Here is a 26008-nt window from a genome sequence, read left to right on the forward strand (position 1 = left end):
ACTCAATATGAGGACAACTTCAAAACACGCAAAACTTCAGGTGTTTCAGAGGGACATATATCACCTCTCCCCACTGTAATTTCTGATTCATGTCCTCAAGTTCAGGAGTTCAGAATTGGCGAGGCACTGAATTTGAAGCTCAGAGACACACGATAAATGTCTTTTGTACGTATTTATATATAGAGATTAAAATATAGCATCTAGATTGTTTTGAATATATTAAACCACCTTTATATCCCCCTTAAACCACCTTTATGTCCCCCTTAAACCCCCGATGTCCCTTTAAACCTATTCTATGATCCCTTTAAAGACTTAATGAAGCCTCTTAAAGCCCCGGTACAACCTTTGAACAGATATTTGGACCATTCACTCCAACGACTGGACCGTGCACGACAACAACTGAATCGTGCACGACAACAACTGGATCGTGCACGACAACAACTGGATCGTGCACGACAACAACTGGACCGTGCACTACAACAATGGACCGTGCACTACAACAATGGACCGTGCACTACAACAATGGACCGTGCACTACAACAATGGACCGTGCACTACAACAACTGGACCGTGCACGACAACAACAGGACCGTGCACTACAACAACAGGACCGTGCACTACAACAACAGGACCGTACACTCTAAAATCTGAACTAGGCACTACAACCTATGGACCTTGCACTGCAGTAGGCGGACCGTGCACTACAACCTATGGACCTTGCACTGCAGTAGGTGGACCGTGCACTACATTTATTATCATTCATTCCTTCACACCTTTTACATCTTTCTTCCGTTTGTTTACACCTAATCATTTATTCTCTTTCCTTACGCTATTTTGCATATATATCATGTTTACTCTAGTTTTCCAATTCTCTTTTGTTTCATTACAACAAATCTTCACCAAAAAAAAAAAATAAAAAAATCACACGTTGTAAATTATTAGTTTCTCATGTATTTATAATGAGTCAAAAATGGCAACTTTTACAACTGAACCTTTATTAATATTCCGACCGGCTTGAAATGGTCTTTGTTTCATGCGCCAATTTTTATTTTTATTTTTGTATTTTGCTATTTTTTGATGTTGTGGTGAGTGGCCGGTAACTTTGACCATGATTCAGTTTTATTTTCTATTTATTTAGTATATCTAGTCTTTATTTGACTGTATTTTTTGATGTTGTGGTGAGTGGCCGGTAACTTTGACCATGATTCAGTTTTATTTTCTATTTATTTAGTATATCTAGTCTTTATGGTACGACTGTTGGTATTATTGTTGTTGTTTGTCAGTGATGGTGTAATGACTCAGTGACGTGTAGTGACGGATTACCAGTGTAATAGAGTCAGGTGTTCCCTAGGTTGGTAATTAGCTGTATTTTTTACCAACACAGGTGAGGTGCTAATAACTGTCCTTATGCACACACACACACACACACACACACACACACACACACACACACACGGCAATATAACATACATATACTTTAAGAATAAAATCATGTTAAATTAATTATAGACAAATTCCTGTGACTTAATGTTTACCTGAGCAACTGAGGCCAGCGTCTTGTGCCACCTGAGGCCAAGAACAATGTAATTAATTCATATCACCACCACCACCGTCACCACCGTCCCCACCACACCACCGAAACGTTAAGCCCCGCCTGAATATATAATGCCTGGCCCTTGATACTAACTATAAGACACATCTTCTCAATACACACTAAGAAATGTATAAACGTGTAATACTAATGCAGGTATCACAAATGGGTCTGTCACTTATTCAATAAACTTAAATTACTATCGTCAGAAGAGTTTGGAAATGGTTACCCGATTAAGTCATAAAATCCAATGGCTTCTCTTGCCAACTACTCATAAGTTTTGGGTTATCGTTATCATTAATCCAGGGAGTAAGACTGAGATTTATTTTTTTTAATTTAAGACGTTCATTGCTGTTCTAACGATACATTATTTAAAGTAAAGCTAAGTAAGGATAGGTTAGGTTAGCTTTGGTTAGGGTAAGTTAGGTTGTTAGGTTAAGTTAGGGTAGGTTTAGTTAAGGCAGGTTAGTTTAGGTTAGGGTAGATTAGGGCAGGTTTAGTTAGGGTATGTTAGTTTAGGTTAAGGCAGGTTTAGTTAGGTTAGGTTAGCTTAGGTAAGGGTAAGTTAGCTTATGTTAGGGCAGGTTTAATTAGGCTAGGTTATCATAGGCTAAGGCAGGTTTAATTAAGGTAAGTTAGCTTAAGTTAGGCCAGGTTTAATTAGGGTAGGTTAGCTTAGGCTAGGGCAGGTTTAATTAGGGTGGGTTAGCTTAGGTAATGGTACGTATAATTAGCTTAGTTTAGCTTAGGTTTGATACAAATACTAATCAATTATAGTCTTAATTATACTATCCATAAGAGAATATACATTTATAGCCAAATTAAAATTTTCGAAAACAAAAAAATCCGATACAAGTATATATCAACATCATCATTACGTCACCATTATCAACCACTATCCAGAACACTCATAACACACCACCATCAACACACTCACAGTATCATTAAAGTTCGTGGACTCATATCGACGTCAATGTTGTGAACGAATTATCACAGAGATGAGAGAATGTGTTGTTTAAACCATCACATGACAAAAAATCTCCATAGGGTGTACAATAATCAACAATTAGTCTCTGCTGGAGTGTTTTCTTAAGTATAATAACCCCTATAAGCCCTTCAGTACGATGACTTAGTCCTTGTGAGTACATTTACTTATTCCCTTGAGTACGATTCCGAATTCCTTGACAGTAGTTAATTTGTTCCGTGTTGACGATATCTTAACTTACTAGAGTACGATGAGTTTATCTCTTGAGTACAGTGACTTTACTATTTGAGTACGATGATTTCCCCTGAAGTATAATGACTTAATCCCCTGAGTACGATTTCTTAATTCCCTAAATACGATGACTTATAATCCCTGAGCAGATAATCTTCATAATCAAGGGAATAAGTCGTCGTACTCAAGGGGTTAAGACGTCATACTCAAAAAGTTGTCATCGTACTTAAAAGGTAAAGTTATCACACTGAAATGGTAAATTCATCGTACTCAAGGGATCATGTCATCGTACTCATCACTGGGCTAATTCAGTATAGTTAGGGGATTAAGTCATCGTCCCCAAAGGATTAAGTCATCCTACATATGGGGATTAAGACATCTAAGTCAATAGGCAGATTCATTGTACTCAGGGGGTTAACATTGTACTCAAATGATCAAGTCACTGTACTCAGGGGTTAAAATTCCTCGTACTTAAGATGATAAATGTAATAACAGCCTTATATATATTACGAATTACCTTCACATACCAAAAATAATGTTACATATAATTAAATATTGAGAAATGTAATTAACTGTTCCATGGAAAAATCTACTTAACATATGCTTATTAACCGCTGTCATATTTAATTGCATATCAAGTCAATTTATATTACATTTGAATTAATAATTACCTTTGTTGTTAATCAGTATTGCATTTAAGTCGATGGTTTAAGCTATAACGCTTTGAGGATGATGGTTTAAGCTTTAACCCTTTGAGGATGATGGTTTAAGTTATAACCCTTTGAGGATGATGGTTTAAGCTACAACTATGAGGATGATGGTTTAAGTTATAACCCTTTGAGGATGATGGTTTAAGCTACAACTATGAGGATGATGGTTTAAGTTATAACCCTTTGAGGATGATGGTTTAAGTTATAACCCTTTGAGGATGATGGTTTAAGCTATAACTATGAGGATGATGGTTTAAGCTATAACTATGAGGATGATGGTTTAAACTATAACGCTTTGAGGATGATGGTTTAAGCTTTAACCCTTTGAGGATGATGGTTTAAGTTATAACCCTTTGAGGATGATGGCTTAAGCTATAACTATGAGGATGATGGTTTAAGCTATAACTATGAGCAGGATGGTTTAAGCTATAACCCTTTGAGGATGATGGTTTGAGCTATAAGTCTTTGATGAGGATGGTTTAAGCTATAACTCTTTGAGGATAATGGTTTAAGCTATAACTCTTTGAGGATGATGGTATAAGCTAAAACCCTTTGAGGATAGTGGTTTAACCTTTAACTCTTTGAGGATGATGGTTTAAGTTATAACCCTTAGAGGATGATGGTTTAACCTTTAACTCTTTGAGGATGATGGTTTAAGTTATAACCCTTAGAGGATGATGGTTTAAGCTAAAACCCTTTGAGGATGATGGTTTAAGCTATAACTCTTTGAGGATGATGGTTTAAGTTATAACCCTTTGAGGATGAGGATGGTTTAAGCTAATGGTTTAAGCTATAACTCTTTGAGGATGATGGTTTAAGTTATAACCCTTAGAGGATAGTGGTTTAACCTTTAACTCTTTGAGGATGATGGTTTAAGTTATAACCCTTAGAGGATGATGGTTTAAGCTAAAACCCTTTGAGGATGATGGTTTAAGCTATAACTCTTTGAGGATGATGGTTTAAGTTATAACCCTTTGAGGATGATGGTTTAAGCTATAAGTCTTTGATGAGGATGGTTTAAGCTATAACTCTTTGAGGATTATGGTTTAAGCTATAACTCTTTGAGGATGATAACTCAAGCTATAATCCTCAAGGGGTTGAACCATCATGCATAAGGGCCTTACACAAGTGAACTTACAATTAAGATTAGTTGTACAAATCTTCGTAAGTACTTTACACTACAGTCATATACCATGCAAAGAAACACCTGCGTTTATTCATATGGACTTTTCTGTTACACCACTATAAACATTTCAGTGAAACTCTAAAACAAAAACTACAGGGTATGTATCTTGCTTTACGATAACTTGTGATGAGGCAGTAACAAAACACACACACACACACACACACACACACACACACACACACACACATTCATGTCATGGATGGACTTGCATTGACTTCATTTACTCTCCCATGGGTAGAAATATCCCCCCACCCCCACACTCATGGTTAACTATGACTACACACACACACACACTCACACACATACACACACACACTCATAGGTAGACATGACTTCACGCACTTATGTAGTTAACTCTGTAATCCTCTCTTCACTTTACCTTTCTGTAGGCGAAAAAAGATCGCTCCTCTCTCTCGCGTCTCACTCCTTCATAAGCGGACAGTGTTGTCAATATTTCCATAGGGGCCTCAGTTACACATCATCTTGGCTGTTTGCAAGAGGAACGCATCAGTGTGGGAAGCCTCCAGAGCCCACTAGTCATTTGTCGCACATTTGACTCTTAAGTATTCATAACAGGAAAACCTGACTCTCAGTGGCTGTAACGTGAGTTGTAAATTATTTGGGTTCTTTTCCTGACGTTACGCACTGTCCACCGCCAAGATTACAGTGTTACTTTCAAGATTCACAACAGTAGTAACTTTATAATCTAACAAAGCCTATGGTGTGAGTCAAGCACGTACGTATTTTGGCTGGATAAATAAAATACTGTGAGTGAGGGCGGGGCGGCGGGCAAGAGTGAGGGTACCGGTGAGGCTTGGCCGAGCAGGACACACACACATACACACACACGGTCAGAGCACACACTTCCCCGCCTAGGAGCTGGGCGGACACTGAGGCCCGCCACCCCACTCTACCTACGTGCCGGAGTGGGCTACGCGCGCGCGCTTCACAACACAAAATAAAATTATACGTGGATGTGTCATTGTGTCTGATTTATTGCAACTCATCTGCCGAGATGGAAGTTGTGAATATATCTTAGCATAATGTTGTGGAGGAGGCGGTATGGGCCATTGCTGCCGCGTCCTGAAGGAGAGGATTGCTGCTATGCGTCTTGATAAATCACAGGCCAGACTAAAGTCGCCCAATTCTATAGTTCACTGTGATGTACAGACTTGAGTACTATACTAGCTTAGCCCAGCGTATCAGCCCTTTAAACTGTGTCTCTTCTCGTTTTCCACTACTCATTTTCTTTGGTTTTCTTTCCTTAGTTATTTGTCTCGTATTTACTGAGGTGGTGGTGACGAGCACGTCTTTATTTTTCCCAGGTATTTTTAGTGTTTATTGTTATCATCATCATTGTTAGTACATGTTTTATTTCCACTACATATTTTATTGTCTTTAATCAGCAAATAAATTTTTGTGATTATTGTAATTTTTATTAACTTCAACATTTTTATTACAATTATCACTATTTTATTGTTTTTATTCTTATCATTACTTTCATTACCAGTATTTTCATATTTAACGAAATACGAAAACGTGAGCTTAAAAGTCCCATACTTTTCGTAAAAGAAACTCTGTTTTGCTCCCTAAATGACATATGACCGCTGGTTTGTGCCGATTTGCATAAACTTTTCATCAAAACAGCTGTATTTCATCAGCGGGAGAGATATATGCTGGGGCAAGAAGCTCTACTGGCAAGAGAGACGAGGAATGGAATTATGATTCAGAAGAGGACAGTACTGTGTATAGACTATAAACAGCGCCCAGGTACTGTACCTATCACGAGCTTAATAAGCAGGACACCTGTGCTTAAATAGGTGTGTGGTGGGGGGGGGGGATTGATGAGATTTAGGAGTTCATAGTGTACGGGGATGAGTGTGGCTGGTTACGTCACATGTAAACTGTAGGTTCTCTCTACATCCTTGACCCTGGCCAGAGCGCCGCCTTATACTTGCTTGAACCAATACTTGTGTAACCCCGTGGCGCTGCTGACAAGGTGGGTCCAGCTGCGTCCATAAAAAAAGAGACAAAATAAAAAGACAGAGGTATGAACCTAGTCGAGTGTGTGAGGAATCATACACACACACACACACACACACACACACACACACACACACACGCCAATAATAATCCAGAGGTTCAGAGAGGAGGAGGTGGTGATGGTTGGTGTTGAAGCTAATGACAGATTACAGAACAACAAACAGCTGAGAGAGTGAGACCGGAAGTGAAGGCTGCTTGGGTAATAAGACAGGCAACTCTAGATAGAATGGTGCCAAGGAGGCCAAGTGTATCAAGGCTGCGTCTATCAATATGTCAGTGCCGTTCTATATGAGGATTATGTCGCAGATGATATTCCCGCGTTACATATTCTTCACGATGGTATATTGGAGATGTTATTGCCGTGTTCCTCGTGTAATAATTTCGACTAGGGTATTAAGTGTGTTGGTGATCCACTTTTACAATATTCTCCATGACTCTTTCACACCTACAACACCACCCTCTTATTACTGGTCAATAGTATTGGTTATCGCAAGCGTCTCTCCACTTCAAACCTTCTGATTAACTTAACTAAGCAGATTCATCTCTCCCATTAAGCACAGGGAAGAGAACCGTGTAATCAGACCTAACACCTCCAAAGTTTTTTGACGGAGTGTGGCATCAAGGACTCCTGACTGTGATTACCCTCTATGGCCTTTCATTATACACTCCAGAGTTTATTGTGTCTCATTGAATAATTTGTGTGGTACTGGACGGTGTTTATCCCTGTTACATAATTATAGAGATGCCGCAGGGTTCTGTTCTTGCACCCACTCTATTTCTCATACATATAAAACATCTTCTGTCTTACACCGATTACCAAATCCACTCATCTGCCCATGACTCAAGTCCACACTTTTGTTTTTCTCTCAAGCTACTCTATTTATTCAGGTTTTAATCAACAACAGACAAGAAACAACCCGATCAATCAAAGTCGATCTGGACAGAATTACAGAATCGAAATGTGAGAACTTGAGCGACTGTAATCCCTTCTAAAACACCTTGTATAGCCTTGAGTAACAGAAGGAACAATTTAGAATCCAGTATCACGCGGATCATGCCTTCATTTAGCACGAAGATCCAACGACTTCTTTACTGGAGTCTTCCCACAAGTTTTATTCTACAAACCTTCAAGAAAAAAACTGTTAACTCTACCACTTCCCTTAGAAATGTTGTTGATAAAAAGCATCACTGCCCTACAACAACGGTGAGGTCTTTAAACGAGTAATTTAGACTAGACAATGCACTAGATTTCATTCGCTAAAAAGGAAATTATATCATTTTTTTCCAGGTGAGACTCGGCCACACGTGCACAAATGATTGCCTTATCTTACCTTATCTATAATACCTGTGGTGACTGACTCTCTCTTCCTTGTACTTTATATTAAAAAAAAGTAATTGATATCAAAAGAATATATGAAAAATCATTAACCAATTATTATAAGTCACACTACCTTAAGTTTGTTATATGTAAGAGACTCATAATTATACTCTGCATAATTCTATAAGTAACGGGATACTAATATGCTCACATTCTTCATGTATCATTAATTACATCAATAAAGAGAATTAGAATCAATAATTAATCAGAAGCCAAATTAGTTCACTTGTAACCTCTAAATTGAATTCTATAAACTCAATTAACCTTTAAGTTAACCTCATCAAATACAATAACCTTCGACATAATACCATAAAAGCTGACTTACAAATTAATAGGGGAAATCAGCTTTTCTTCTGTCAACTCGGCTAATTACCACTTATAACCACGAACACTTTCCTCGCATGAAATTTCCAAACCTAGAAATTCAAATGTAGAATAAAAACTCGAAATCTTTTTTAACATTGTGCTGTCTGAGTTTTCATATATATCTAGTATAGTAATATCAATGTTCAGTTCTTCACCTGTGAGGAGTGGCATTTTGTTGCTGTAATTATTGAAGGTGAAAATTTTTACATTAAATCAATTTCACTTCATATAATATAGAACGAGAAGATGAATCTATTTATTTCGCTAATAAACCAAGTGCAAATTGTCCACACTCAACGGGGAAGAAACGGGAGTTGGGTTAGGTTAGGTTAGGTTAGGTTAGGTTAGGTTAGGTTAGGTTAGGTTAGGTTAGGTTAGGTTAGGTTAGGTTAGGTTAAGTTAGGTTAAACTATGTTAGATAAGGTGTGTTTGTCTTTGGTCAGGTTAGGTTAGGTTAATTCTGATTAGGTTAGGTTTGGTTAGTCTTGGTTAGGCCAGATTAGGTTAGAATAAGTTTGTTTAAGTTTGGTTAGATTAATTTAAGTTAAATTATTCTAGGATTAGGGTAGATTAGGTTAGGTCAGCTTTGGTTTAGGTTAAGGTCAAATTTTGCATGGACCCAGCTGACCAATTGCATTTTTTCGTGCATTGGATTTTTATAGTTTTATGTATATGTTTTTTTTTTCTAGCGTGGTCGTAACTCAAAGTTCCCCCGTACTCGTTGGTAAGTCCTGACAGATGTAACGACATAACACCGGATTTCGAGTGACTACCCAAATCCTCGTCCACAAATTTATATATGGAAATCGAACACAAAAATCGGTTTACTTGTGTTACTGAGGAGATTTATAAACTGTGTGAGTGTGTTTGTTAAAGTTATTTACGATTTATTCAGGTAACTTTTTTAAGGTGTTGCCTTTTTTTTGTTAATAATGTAATGGCTAGACTTATGGCTCTTTTGGTTTAACCTTTAAAAGATAGTTGTTTGTATTTATTTTATATTGTAAAATGAAGCAGAATTTTATGTTTACTTTCGTCCATTATTTTATCTTTTCAGTTGTCTTTTAACATTTAATTATACGTGTTAAACAATGCTATAATTTTTTTTTATCCATTTGACTGACTTGACTGACTGACTGACTGACTGATTGAAGCACTGAGAGAACTTACACCCCCCTTCTCTCTCAAATAGGATTCTAACCTAAGGTGGTGTTGCCGGGCGTACGACTCAAGCCAATTCTTTATTTTACTCAAGATCTCCGGGTTCCCAAAATAGATTATTTTTAGTGATGTAAGTAAATATTTTCACAGATAACCTATTTTTTTTTATATATATATATTTTCGTAACCTCGTGAAATACTGGAGTTTCACAAAAATATAGGCGAGAGATAAAGCGATAAAAAACAATTCCATTTCCACCTGGAACTCGTTCACCTTCGGATTAAAACTTTGTTAATGCCTCAAGTTAATCCCATTATTTCTTCTTTTATATTACGCTTCCCAGCAGTTTAATTGTTTCCTTTCCTTTAGGCATTACTTCTTATTACGGTTTAAGCCAGAGAATTGGTAAAAAGGACAAATAAAAAAAAGGACAGCTAGAAAGGAAGACAATAAAAAGAAAAGAGAAAGACAGAAAGAAAAAAAAGGAGAAAAGAAAAATAATGACTCGTTTGATCCTGCTTGGAAAAACGTGATGTTACTCCGCGGTCATGTGTGCGTTGTGTAAGTTCATATGGCATGGAAGAATGGTCGGAGACGTGTGGGAACAATAAAGTAATGTGTAGAAAGAACCCCGGTGATGCTCGTCTTCATATATAGGTAAATATACATGTAGAAAACATAAATACAACATCAAATTTTCCATTATTTTTCCATATCTTGGGGCCAGACGGGACTGCTATCCTCTCTCCTTCAGAAGTGCCCAGTTCAAGTGAGTGCCTGGCGGTGGTGTGTGTGTGTGTGTGTGTGTGTGTGTGTGTGTGTGTGTGCGTGTGTGTGTGTGTGTGTGTGATAATAATAATCAAAATTAATGACGACGACAAGGAGGACGAGAAGACTATTTTTGAAACTATTACTAACAGTGTTGTCCATATTTTTACTGGTATCATAATATAAATCCTATTTCTTATAATAGTTCTACTACTAGTACTACTACTACTTCTAACGCAGCCAAAACTAGTATCAAGTGGTCGTACTTCCCAATGCTTATACATATAGTGAAAAGTTCTTACAAAAAATACTCGCATGGAACATTTTTGGTCAGTCACTCAGTGAGGAAAGAAGGGCACTAAGCTGCTTAACGTTGCTAAAAATATGTCGAGTATTTTAGTAAGATCGACAATAGGCTCGACACCAAGGTGGGGAAGGTCGCTCCTCTGGGAAATATGTTTCTCCAGCTAGAAATTGATGTAACTCTCTCTAGTCGTCTGGGACGGCGAAGTAATGAGTAGGTTGTGAATTGCACAGAAGTGAAGGTATGCTCTACTGCAGGGAGGTAAGGGGGAAGCAGGGAGCTGGAGGAGAGAGAGAGAGATAATAAGGGCAGGGAGATGAGCGAAGGATAAAGGGGAGAGAGATGGGAAAAGGAAAATGTATTTTTTTTATTTTAACATCAAAAGAGTGACGCATATACACACAAAGTTCTTGTCATATCTCACATTCAGCAGTGGTGTTGTAACCCAGCAAGTGAGACGCCCGTAAAATTTTAATTATCATAACCTTCCCCGAGATGCAGTCAGCACCATTTTTCTACTTCTAGAGGTAAAAGTGATGCAAAAAATATGCCAAATACTCCCTTGTGAGGTGAGTTATGTCCGTTTGTGATATTCCGGGAGAAATGGGAGTGTCAGGTTTGTGAATTATGTAACCCAGAAGCCCAGCAGGTTAGGGCTAAGTATGGAAAGAAGCCAGGAAGCGACAGTGTGTTGCTCAGTTGGTAGTCGAAGACCTGGAGTCCCTTTGGGTGAGTGTAAGTGAGGGTACTTCTGTAAATTTGATGCTTTTGCATGTAGTATTAATGAACTTGAAAGAAAAGTCAATATTGTGGTGGATTACTCATTATCATCCACGCACGTCCTCTCCGAAATAACATTGTAATCAGGAATAAATTTTGCGAAGTAGTGTGTGTTCCAAATTAAAGTCTAAGTTGACGCTCTCGCATCACGCACACAACATGATTCAGGCTATTCCCACAGAGAAATTTTATCTCTAACTTGAAACCGAGTTAGTTGGCGTTCCCTGAATCTGTTTAACTCCGCCCTAAAGGTGTTGAGTCGGTCTAAGTTCTGACAGTATCACAGCTGCATTGAGGTCAGTTGTCAGAATTTTTAGGAGATTTCCCTTATCAGAAACTTTGGCACTGACCCCAGCAGTCTGAGATGTTGCAGGTGATTGTCTCTTACCGTACGTACCCCAGAGACAGCCGTCACTCACTCACCTTCAGTCACACTCAACTCTCCTGTAGACCAAACTAATAACCCTATGACGGCGTATAGATTGAACCATCGTCCCCTTAAGGTGTTAAATACGAGTGTCAACCCATCGTCATCAAACAGAATCCTTTATATCATCAATAAGACATACAGTATATAGTAGGTAGTGTCATCCACCTAGTCATCAGATCTTTGGAGTCTAGTTAGAGTAAAGGAAACACAAGACTACAAGAACCTTCGCCTCATTCTGTCACTCAGGAACCTTCACCATTATGATCAACACAAACCTTGCAGAAGTGAATCAATTGTCATCAAAAGTTTAATTCAATATCAGCTGATGGTCCATAAAAACTAAGGTCTGCCAGCCGACCCAGAAGTAAGCCCGTCATATCATTTAATAACTTTCGGTGTAAAAACGTTTCTTTACCTCAGAAGAATATCGAGGGAATTTGAGCAAACATACGTGCTTTTGTTTTGATAATTGACCATGAACCGGGCATTATTATCTCGGTTCTCGTTGCGGATGTACACAGTTATGACCTCCTTCCTGGGATGCAATTAGACGGTGGAGTTCAGTCCAGACTTACATACAATAAACTGATGACATTAACAGACTGAGCCAGGATCTACCCAGTCTCTAATATCAGAACGCTCAAGACATTACCCAGGACGCAACTGATTGTGTGTAGCTGATAACTTCTCACGGAGGCCCTACCGTGTGTGTGTGTGTGTGTGTGTGTGTGTGTGTGTTTGTCTTGCGGCAGAGTGTATATATTAAATGGTTGTCACTAATTAAAGTCAAGCACGATCCCTGCAGCGGCTGAGCGAACACAACGCTCGCCGCCTGTCTTTACGGTCGATATTATGCGTCCGGGGCACCCCTCAGTCGACCCACAGTAATTGGTTACCTGACTTTAGCTGGGAGAGTGAAGAGAGTCCAGTGAACTGTTTCCCCACACACTGTCTCTCTGTGCACCGGAGACCTTAGTATCAAGTGTGCCATCAGGCCAATGAGATCCACTTTCCTGATCCTACATTCCAAGTGTTAATTTAGTAAGACCATTAGAGGTTTCTAGTCATTATTAATCAACTTTACAGATGATAATATAACATAATGTAAACTGCTATACGACACAAATAAAAATATGAAAAAAACATTAATTATACTAAGAATATTATCTAATTCCGAATGAAGGCTTGAACAACGATCCTCTTATGAAAGATATAATAACCGAGAGAGAGAGAGAGAGAGAGAGAGAGAGAGAGAGAGAGAGAGAGAGAGAGAGAGAGAGAGAGAGAGAGAGAGAAAACCTCGCTGGTTGTGATGATAATAACGACGTACTGTACACGTGTTGTGGTTATGAGATCGTAAAAGTTAGGTGAGATGGAGGTGAGAGGAGTGAGTTATGGAGACAATATCCGGAGGAGTGCAATGTAAAGTGGCGAGATGAGGCTGAGGAACATCACACTGCCCTCCTCACTACACTTCTTCATTGATGGTGTCGTCTTAAAGGTTACCTCCACACACGGGGTTAAGATCTCTGTATACTTTTGCTAGAGGGTAAGTGTCTATATAGCAACTAGTATATATTGTAACTTTTGATGACAGAAAACACGAGTCAACTAATCTTAAAACAAACCAAATGCAAACTAACGTAACGTAACCTAACCTAACCTAGCCTGACCACATTAGGTAAGGGACGTAAACCATGTGGTACAATGCGACGCACTACGCATGCGCACTATAATCAAATCTGCCTCTTGTGTGCGAGGGTTGATTATTCTGTACACAGGCTGTGACCTATCCGGCTATCTAGGACATGTGAGCCAGATCGGTGTATGTGGCCACTTCCTAACACGGTACACGGTAGTTGTCACGTAGACTTTATACTCGATAAAAACTGATAAAAAAATAATACGAGCAAGAGATTTATGCTATTTACAATATGGTGGGAGGCAAGACACCATAAAGGATATTCCACGATAAAAAATATAAGAGTCGTATGTGTGATTTTGTAATGGTAGGAAACATGACGTGGACAATGATCGACGCCCTGCCCAGCCTTGAAGAGGGACGATATGTTAAGTACTCTATTAAGGACGACTGGACAGACAATCGACAGACTCAGACGTGTACCCTAAAAAATATTCATATACCTGTCATGGGTCTTGGTGAAGGACAACTCGCAGGTGTTCAGGTATAAGGAGTTAAGAAACAGGCCAGATGTTCAGCTGACACACAGGTGAAAAAACCCCGAGTTACGGACACCTTTACAATAACACTGACGATAAGTGACAAATATAATAGCGGTTAATATATTTGGTTTATATTCATAAATATATTGATATACAGTACAGTATATGTTTTATAAAATAGACGTACAAAAGTGGAAAATGTTTGGAATGATAATCTGGATTTATTTTATGATATGTGGAATCCATAAACTGGCTTTGGTGATAAATTTGGCAGTTATTTTTTTTGTGTGTGTCTGGTTTCACTCCATTGAAAACAAAGTACCGTGAAAGGTTACTGATAGATGCCGCAGTTAACATCTTATTCACATTGACTAAAGGAAGAAACTTATTTAATTCATTAATGTATCTTTTACGTAATAACTAAAGGCTAAAATTAACACAAAAGTAAAGTTTTAGGAATAATCTATCCTCGAGGTTGTTGGAAACAGTGACGTCACCAGAACAAAAGGCAGACAGGTCTATTTTTTATCTCAATATAACTTTAATCTTTACAAAACAATTAAGAAAACAACAAGTAGTATTACGAGGCTCATTATCAAAACACCAACTTTCATATCGAGTTCCAATCTCATCTTACTTGAGGAGGAGTGGAAAAAGTTGAGCAGTTTACCACCGAGTTTGTTTTAAGTTTCTCCAGCGTAGACCAAAAGGGATTATGTTTTTACCTTCGTCTGTGTGTGTGTGTGAGTGTGTGTGTGTGTGTCTAACTTTCTGTGTGAATCTGTTAACGAGTTATATTCTTCTTTCGCTAACAAGCAGATGCATCAGACATTTAGTTCCAGACGATAAATATTTAGAGTTTAATGAACCGGTCGAAAATGCATCCTAACAAAGGATATTACCTCATTAATACAACACACTCGCTGAATTCACAAAGTTTTCCTCCCGTGATGTAAATTGACACAGTGTAGTGACCAGAGGATGAATAAATCCGACACAGGTAAGTTGAGATCTTCAAGTAGAGGCACATGGTCTGTTCCTCAAGGCTAATTGATATTGACTCTGGGTTCATGACTAACAAGGTGGTTCAAGGTTGATGTAAACAAGTATGTTATTTAGAATTCTCTAAGTTTTCAGTCGATTTATATTGGATGCCATGAGTGTAACCTCTGCCACACTTCATGACCTTGTGTATAATAGAGATTCAATTGTCTCTTATACAATATCCACAGCGTAGGTTGATGGGGATGAAATTGTGGTGTTAGATGTCAGATGCAAGGTGTTAGGTGCCAAATGTCAGGTGTTAGGTGCCAGGTGTCAGATGTAACGTGCCAGGTTCCAGTTATCAGTTGTCAGGAATCAGACGTCAAATGTCAGGTATGAGGTATCAGGTGCCAGTTACCAGGTATCAAGTATCAGGTGCCAGGTGTCAGGTATTATCCAGATAGTGTGGTGGAGGATAAGTAAGTATCTTTGTCTCATGACGCTTCATAACTTGCACAAAAAATAATAGTTTATATTATGAGGAACGTGTCAGGTGTTTGGGGCTAATTATTCAGGTAATGCTTAGAGTGAAACGGACTCATACGAATTAAATGTAACTTTTATTTATATAACTGGAGAAATTATACCACATAAATAATAACACTGAAATCCCATTGGTAGGAGAAGATAAAAAAAAACAAGATTATATTAAAGCCGATGTACAGTGACTGCATTTGAGACCTTCAAAATATATTTCTAGTTCACCTATATGATTGCCAATTATCTCTCTCTAGTTTACCTGTATGATTGCCAATTATCTCTCTCTAGTTTACCTGTATGATTGTCAATTATCTCTCTCTAGTTTACCTGTATGATTGCCAATTATCTGTTTACCTGTATGATTGCCAATTATCTCTCTCTAGTTTACCTATATGATTGTCAATTATCTCTCTCTAGTTTACCTGAATGATTGCCAATTATCTGTTTACCTGTATGATTGCCAATTATCTCTCTCTAGTTTACCTATATGATTGCCAATTATCTCTCTCTAGTTTACCTGTATGATTGCCAATTATCTCTCTCTAGTTTACCTGTATGATTGTCAATTATCTCTCTCTAGTTTACCTGTATGATTGCCAATTATCTGTTTACCTGTATGATTGCCAATTATCTCTCTCTAGTTTACCTATATGATTGTCAATTATCTCTCTCTAGTTTACCTATATGATTGCCAATTATCTCTCTCTAGTTTACCTGTATGATTGTCAATTATCTCTCTCTAGTTTACCTGTATGATTGCCAATTATCTTCTCTAGTTTACCTGTATGATTGCCAATTATCTCTCTCTAGTTTACCTGTATGATTGTCAATTATCTCTCTCTAGTTTACCTGTATGATTGTCAATTATCTCTCTCTAGTTTACCTATATGATTGTCAATTATCTCTCTCTAGTTTACCTGTATGATTGTCAATTATCTCTCTCTAGTTTACCTGTATGATTGTCAATTATCTCTCTAGTTTACCTATATGATTGCCAATTATCTCTCTCTAGTTTACCTGTATGATTGCCAATTATCTCTCTCTAGTTTACCTATATGATTGCCAATTATCTCTCTCTAGTTTACCTGTATGATTGTCAATTATCTCTCTCTAGTTTACCTGTATGATTGTCAATTATCTCTCTCTAGTTTACCTGTATGATTGCCAATTATCTCTCTCTAGTTTACCTGTATGATTGTCAATTATCTCTCTCTAGTTTACCTATATGATTGCCAATTATCTCTCTCTAGTTTACCTGTATGATTGCCAATTATCTCTCTCTAGTTTACCTGTATGATTGTCAATTATCTCTCTCTAGTTTACCTGTATGATTGTCAATTATCTCTCTCTAGTTTACCTATATGATTGTCAATTATCTCTCTCTAGTTTACCTGTATGATTGTCAATTATCTCTCTCTAGTTTACCTGTATGATTGTCAATTATCTCTCTCTAGTTTACCTATATGATTGCCAATTATCTCTCTCTAGTTTACCTGTATGATTGCCAATTATCTCTCTCTAGTTTACCTGTATGATTGTCAATTATCTCTCTCTAGTTTACCTGTATGATTGTCAATTATCTCTCTCTAGTTTACCTATATGATTGTCAATTATCTCTCTCTAGTTTATCTGTATGATTGTCAATTATCTCTCTCTAGTTTACCTGTATGATTGTCAATTATCTCTCTCTAGTTTACCTGTATGATTGTCAATTATCTCTCTCTAGTTTACCTGTATGATTGCCAATTATCTCTCTCTAGTTTACCTATATGATTGTCAATTATCTCTCTCTAGTTTACCTGTATGATTGTCAATTATCTCTCTCTAGTTTACCTGTATGATTGTCAATTATCTCTCTCTAGTTTACCTGTATGATTGCCAATTATCTGTTTACCTGTATGATTGCCAATTATCTCTTTCTAGTTTACCTATATGATTGTCAATTATCTCTCTCTAGTTTACCTGTATGATTGCCAATTATCTCTCTCTAGTTTACCTGTATGATTGTCAATTATCTCTCTCTAGTTTACCTGTATGATTGTCAATTATCTCTCTCTAGTTTACCTGTATGATTGTCAATTATCTCTCTCTAGTTTACCTATATGATTGTCAATTATCTCTCTTTAGTTTACCTGTATGATTGCCAATTATCTCTCTCTAGTTTACCTGTATGATTGTCAATTATCTCTCTCTAGTTTACCTGTATGATTGCCAATTATTTCTTTCTAGTTTACCTATATGATTGTCAATTATCTCTCTCTAGTTTACCTGTATGATTGCCAATTATCTCTCTCTAGTTTACCTGTATGATTGTCAATTATCTCTCTCTAGTTTACCTGTATGATTGCCAATTAACTTCCTCTAGTTTACCTGTATGATTGCCAATAGTATACCTGGTAATATCATTTATTCCATCACGTTACAAATACAAAGAGTGTCATAATAATGGCTGCCATGTATAAATAAATGTTTTCATTATCCCGTGTAGCCAAAACAACACTGCTTCCATATATTTCGTTTCAACTGTTGTGAATATCATTACATCTGAATTCATTATGCACCAAATGCATTATTATATTTTTGCAAATTTTTTAATCTTTTTAATCTGGGAAAAATGTAAATAGACGGGGAAATAGTTAAGCGGTCTTTGTGTTTAGGATATTTTTTATATATACTGTATATAGGGACAGGTCTTTTGTTTAGCGTTGGGTCTTTTTTTTAGGATCGAGGTCTTTTTTAGCATAGAAATATTTCTCTTGATTGGGATTTTTTTTTAGCTTAGGTCTATTTTATTTTTTTTAGCTCAGGTCATATTTGGGGTTACACTTTTGTTTATAGGCTCAGGTCTATTATTTACAATCAGGTCTTTTATCATAATGTCAGGTGTTATATTAACATTAGCTCTTTTTTCTACGATTGTGTCTTTTCTATGTAAGGATCGGGTCTTTTTATTTATTAACATCGTCATACACCTGCACCCAAGAGCACTTCGGTACACGTGCTCCCAACGCACTCTGGTACATATGCACCCAAGAGCACTTCTTTACACAAGCACCCAAGAGCACTTCGGTACACATGCACCTAAGAGCACTTCGGTACACGTGCACCCAATGCACTCTGGTACACATGCACCCAAGTGCACTTCGGTACACATGCACCCAGGAGCAATTCGGTACACCTGCACCCAAGAGCACTTCGGTACACATGCACCCAGGGCACCCTGGCACACATGCACCCAGAGCACCTGGTACACCTGTGCCCAAGAGCACTTCTGAAACATGCACTCCAGGAGCATTTCTGGCACACATGCACCCAAGAGCACTTCGGTTTACATGCACCCAAGAGCACCCCTGGCACACACATGCACCCAAGAGCACCTCAGGGCTATGTACCAAGAGCACCCTGGCCACACATGCACCCAAGAGCACTCCCTGTACACGTGCACCCAAGAGCACTTCGGCAATAACATTCACCAGATATCTCGGTACATAAGGCACCAAGAGCACCCCGGTACACATGCACCCAAGAGCACTTCGGCAATATCGTGCACCAACGCACTCTGGTACACATGCACCCAAGAGCACTGGCACACATGCACCCAAGAGCACTGGCACATGCAGAGCACCCTGGCACACATGCACCTGGCACACGGCACCCAAGAGCACCCTGGCACACATGCACATGCACCCCCACACTGCCATGCACCCAAGTGACCCTGCACATGCACCCAGGAACACCTGGCACACCTGCTCCCAAGAGCACTTCTGGCACACACCCAGGAGCATTTCACACATGCACCCAAGAGCACCCCTGCCTACATGCACCCAAGAGCACTTTGCACACATACTCCAAGAGCACTTCTGCACACATAAATTAAGAGTACCTCATGCCATGGCCCAAGAAGATCTCTGCACCAAGAGCACTTCACAGGCACACATTCATCTAGTAAGAGCACTTTGGTACACACATGCACCAAGAGCACTTCTGCACATGCACCAAAGAGCACCCTGCACACGTGCACCAATGCACTCTGGGTACACATGCACCCAAGTGCACTGGCACACATGCACCCAGGAGCACTATACACTGCACCCAAGAGCACTTCGGTACACATGAACCCAGGGAGTTATTTCATGTTGGCACACATGCATTCCAAGAGCACTTGGTTTACATGCACCAAGAGCACTGGTACACATGCACTAAGAGCACCCCTGGCACACATGTACCCAAGAGCACGGTTTCACACATGCACCCAAGAGCATTTCTCGGCACACGCACCCACAAGAGCAGTCTGGCACACATGCACTCAATAGGACTCTGTACACTTGCACCTAAGAGCACTTCTGGCACACATGCACCAAGAGCTCCGCACACGTGCAATCTGGCACACAAACCCAAGAGCGCTTTCGGCACACATGCAACAAGAACGCTTCGGTACACATGCACCAAGAGCACCCTGTACACATGCACCCAGCTGGCACACGTGCACCCAAGAGCACCCCTGGCACATGCACCCACAGCATTTCTGGCACACATGCACCCAGCACTTCTGCACACATGCACCCAAGAGCACATCGGTACACACCCAAGAGTACTGATACACATGCACCCAAGCAAGAGCACTTCTTCGGTACACGAGCACCCAGGAGCATCTGCACGTGCCCTAGAGCACTTCTCAGCAGTACACATGCACCAAGAGCACTTCGGCACATCGCAACTAAGAGCATTTTCGGCACATTACGCACCCAAGAGCATCTCTGGCACATGCACCCAAGACATCTCTCGGTACATCGTGCACTAACGCATTCTGCACACATGGCACCTTAAGAGCACTTTCGGCATATAACGGTGATACTTCTGCACACGTGCACCTAAGAGCACCCTGGTACACATGCACCCAAGAGCATCTTCTGCAGCACTCCAACTCACTCTCTGGCACACATGCACCCAAGACATCCTTTCAGCATCTGCACCTAAGAGCACTTCTGCACACATGCACCAAGAGCACTGCACACATGCACCCGCAGAGCACTTTCGGCACACATGCACTCAAGAGCAGTCTGGCACTTGCACCTGCTATTTTGGCACACATGCATTCAAGATCATTTCGGCATCGTGCACCCAAGAGCACTTCTGGCACACATGCACTCAAGAGCACCCTTTGCACACATGCACTCCAAGAGCGCTGGCACATGCACCTGGGAAGCACTCTGCACACATGCACCCAAGAGCGCTTCGGTAACACGTGCACTAAGAGCACCTCGGCATAATGCACCCACAGCACTGGCACATGCACGAAAAGAGCACTTCGGTACACATGTACCAAGAGCTGGTTACACATGCACTCCTGGTACATGCACTGCACACATTCACCCAAGAGCACCTCGTATATATGCACCCAAGAGCACCTCACATCCAAACGCTTCTGGCACACATGACCCAAGAAGGACTCTGGTACACGTGCACCCAAGAGCACTTCGCACACGTGCACCCCAAGGCACTGGCACATGCAACCAAGAGCATTTCGGCATTATGCACCCAAGAGTTATCTTCGGCACACGTGCATCCACGCACTCTGGGAACATGCACCCAAGAGCACCCTGCACACATGCACCCACAGTTCGGTACACATGCACCCAAGAGTGCTTGGCAATACATGCACCCGCGAGTTATCTCTGTAACACGTGCACCCAAGAAATTTCTGCACACATGCACCAAGACGCTTTCTGCACATGCACCTGCAGCGCTTTCTGGCACACATGCACCCAAGAGCACCCTGTACACATGTGCACCCAAGAGCACCTGCACACATACATGCACCTCACACTGGCACACATGCACCCAAGAGCATTTCTGGCACACATGCACCAAGAGTGCTTTTTCTGGCACACATGTGCACCCAGAAAGACCCTCTGTACACATGCACCCAAGAGCACCCTGGCACACATGCACCCAAGAGCACTCTGCACACATGTACCCAAGAGCATTTCTAATACACATGCATCATATGGTACACATGACTCAAGAGTACTGTAACATATGCACCTAAGAGAACTTTGCACATGCACCGAAAGCACTGCACATCGCAACTTAGAGTATTTCGGCACACATGCACCTTCCTGGTACACATGCACCCAAGAGCACTGCACATGCACTAAGAGCACTTCCTGCACACGCACCTAAGAGCACTGGCACATGATGCACCAAGAGCGCTGGTACACATGCACTAAGAGCGCTTGCACACATGCACCCAAGAGCATCTCTGTACACATGCACTCCATACACTGGCACACATGCACCCAAGAGCTGGCACACATGCACCCAAGAGTACCCTGTACACATGCACCCAAGAGCACTTCTGGTACACATGCAATTCCAAGAGCATTCCTGGCACACATGCACCCAAGAGCATTTCCTGGTACGCATGCACCCAAGGAGCACTGGCACACATGCACCCAAGAGCACCTCTCAGCACACATGCACTCCAAGAGCACCCCTGGCACACATGCACCCAAGAGAATCTGGCAATATCGTGCACCGAAAAGTACCCTGCACACGTGCAACTTAGGGAGCATTTCCTTGGCACATGCACCCAAGAGCACCCTGGCACACATAATTCCAAGAGCACTTGTACACGTGCACCAACGCATTCTAGTACACATGCACCCAAGAGCACTGGTACACGTGCATCCACGCACTTGGCACACATGCACTAAGAGTTATTTTTGCACATGCACTCAAGAGCATCTCTGCACACATGAACCCAAGAGCATTGGTACACATGTGCACTAAGAGCACCCTGGCACACATGCACCCAAGAGCACTTCGGCACACGTGTGCACCCAAGAGCACTTCTGGTACACGTGCTCCTAGAGCACTCCCTGGTACACATGCAATTCAAGAGTAGTCTGAGACACGTGCACCGAAGAGCACTTCGGTGCACGTGCAACCAAGAGCATTTCTGCACACATGTATTCAAGAGCACTTCTGCACACATGCACCCAAGAGCACTTCTGGTACACGTGCACCCAACGCATTCTGGCACACATGCACCCAAGAGCACCCTGCACACACATGCACCCAAGAGCACTTTCACACATGCATCTAGGAGTTAATTTTTGCACAATATGCACTCCAAGGGCACCTCGCGCCACACATGCACCTAAGAGTACTTGCTGGCACATGCAACTCCAAGTGCACTTCGGCAACATGCACCAGGAGCACTGGCACACCTGCACCCAAGAGCACTCCTGGCACACATGCACCCAGGGAGCAGTTTCGGCACACATGCACCCAAGAGCACTGGCTTACACCCAAGAGCACTTTGGCACATGCACCCAAGAGGCATCTTGGTACACATGTGGCCCAAGAGCACCCTGGCACATATGAACCCAAGAGCACTGGCACACATGCATCCAAGAGCACTTCTGGCACACATGCACCAAGAGCACTTCTGGTACATCGCGCATTCCAACGCACTCTGGTACACATGCACTAAGAGCACTGGTACACATGCACCCAAGAACACTTGATACACATGCACCCAAGAGCACCTCGGTACACGTGCACTAAGAGCACTTTGGTACAATGGGTCTCAGAGCACCTTGGGTACATGCACCCAAGAGCATCTCTGCACACATGCACCCAAGAGCACCCTGGTACACATGCACCCAGGAGCACCTGGCACACCTGCTCCCAAGAGCACTGGTACACATGCACCTGTGAGCATTTCTGGCACACATGCATCCAAGAGCACTCTGGTTTACATGCACCCAAGAGCACCCTGGTACACATGCACCCTAGAGCACACGGTACACATGTACCCGGCAGCACCCTGGTTACACATGCACCCAGCATATCTCTGGCACACGTGCACTCAAGAGCACCCCTGGTACACATTCACCCAAGAGCATCTCGGCACATATGCACCCAAGAGCACTTCGGTACACATGCACCGAAGAACGCTTCGGCACACATGCACTAAGAGCACCCTGGCACACATGCACCCAAGAGCACTTTGCACACATGCACCCAAGAGCACTCTTGGCACATTCTCCACCCAAAGAGCACTTCTGGTGCATATGCACCAAGAGCACCTTGGCACACACATGCACCGAAGAACGCTGGCACAGCACCAGAGCACCTGGTGCAGTGCACCCAAGAGCACTTCTGTACACATGCACCCAAGAGCACCCTGGTACACATGCACCCAAGAGCACTCTGCACACATGCACCCATAACTTTTTGGCACACGTGCACCAACGCACTCTGCACACATGCACCCAAGAGCATTTCCTGCACACATGCCCCAGGAGCACTCCTGCACATGCACCCAAGAGCACCCTGGCACACACATGCACTCAAGAGCACTCCCTGGTTCACGTACACCCAAGAGCACTCCCTGGCACACACATGCACCCAAGAGCAGCTCCTGGTACACTTGCACCCAAGAGCATTTCTGGCACACATGCATTCAGCAGCATTCTTGCACACGTGCACCCAAGAGCACCCTGGCACATGCACTCCAAGAGCACTTCTGGCACACATGTACCCAAGAGCGCTTCTGGCACACATGCACCCAAGAGCACTTGCACACATGCACTCCAAGAGCGCTTCGGCACACGTAAAACAAAGAGCACTTTGCGCTGATATCAAACCCAAGAGCACTTGCACACATGCACCTTGGGCAAGAGCACTTGCACATGTGCCCAAGAGCACTCCTGGTTACACACATGCACCAAGAGCACTTTGGTACACGTGCACCTTAAGAGCACTTTGGCACACATTCACCCAAGAGCACTGGCATATATGCACTCCAAGAGCATTTCTGGTGGCCATGCACCGAAGAACGCTTTCTGGTACACATGCACCCAAGAGCACTTCTGGTACACGCACCTGCCATCTTCTGGCACACGTGCACCTGGGCAGCACTTTGGCACACATGTTCAGCAGTTTGGCACATGCACCCAAGAAAGCACCTCGGCACACGTGCATCCAATGCACTTGGAACACATGCACCAAGAGCACTTCGGCACACACACCCAAGAGCAGCCTGGCACACATGCACTAAGAGCGCTTGGCACACATGCACCAAGAGCATCTCTGTACACACGTGCACCCAAGAGCACTTCTTGGAACACATGCACCCAAGAGCTGCACATGCACCCAAGAGCGCTTTCTGGCACACATGCACCCAAGAGCACCCTGTACACATGCACCCAAGAGCACCCTGGCACAATATGCACCCAAGAGCACTTGGCACACATGCACCCAAGAGCACTGGTACACATGCACCCAAGAGCGCTTGCACACATGCACCCAAGAGCACCTGCACTCACAGCATCTTGCACACATACCCAAGAGCACCCCTGCACATGCACCCAAGAGCATTTCGGTACGCATGCACCCAAGAGCACCCTGGCACATGCACCCAAGAAAGCACTTCAGCACACATGCACTAAGAGCACTGGTACACATGTACCCAAGAGATTCAAGACACGTGGCACCGAAAAGCACTGGTACACGTGCAACTTAGAGCATTTCGGCACATGCACCCAAGAGACTTCGGTACACATGCACCCAAGAGCACTTTGGTACACGTGCACCCAACGCATTCTGGCACACATGCACCCAAGAGCACTTCTGGTACACGTGCATCCAATGCACTCTGGTACACATGCACTCCAAGATATTCTGGTACACATGCACCCAAGAGCACTGGCAGCCATTATGAACCCAAGAGCATCTCTGGTACACATGCACCTTAAGAGCACTTCTGGCACACATGCACCAAGAGCACCTCTGGTACACGTGCACCCAAGACATCTTCGGCACACGTGCTCCCCAGGAGCACTTCTGGTACACATGCACCCAAGAGTATCTTGCACATCGCACCGAAGAGCACTTCGGTGCACGTGCAAATTAAGAGCATTTCGGTACACATGTATCCAAGACACCCTGGCACACATGCACCCAAGAGCACCCCCTGGTACATCATCGTGCACCCATCGCATTCTGGTACACATGCACCCAAGAGCACTTCTGGTACACATGCACCCAAGAGCACTTCTGGCACATCGTGCACCCAGGAGCACTTGGTACACATGCACCCAAGGGCACCCTGGTACACATGCACCTTAAGAGCATTTCCCTGAGACACATGCACCCAAGTGCACTTCTGGCACACATGCACCCAGGAGCACTACACACCTGCACTCAAGAGCACTTCTGGTACACATGCACCCAGGAGCGTTTCTGGCACACATGCACTAAGAGCACTTCTGGTTTACATGCACTCCAAGAGCACTCCTTGGTACATCGTGGCACCAAGAGCACTTCTGGTACACATGTACCCAAGAGCACCCCT

At 42.0% G+C, this 26008-nt stretch overlaps 1 protein-coding gene across 1 annotated transcript in view; it reads right to left on the reverse strand.

Annotated features, from left to right (window-relative positions):
- Positions 1–5579, reverse strand: part of LOC121872933 — a 143994-nt gene extending 138415 nt beyond the window's left edge. The window contains exon 1 of the mRNA XM_042376067.1: positions 5083–5579. The gene's annotated coding sequence lies outside the window, so the exon portion shown is untranslated. The remainder of the gene's footprint in view (positions 1–5082) is intronic.
- Positions 5580–26008: the final 20429 nt, after the last annotated feature.

Source organism: Homarus americanus, unplaced genomic scaffold (genome assembly GCF_018991925.1).
Source record: "Homarus americanus isolate GMGI-L3 unplaced genomic scaffold, GMGI_Hamer_2.0 scaffold11022, whole genome shotgun sequence".
NCBI classification, from domain to species: Eukaryota; Metazoa; Arthropoda; class Malacostraca; order Decapoda; family Nephropidae; genus Homarus; species Homarus americanus.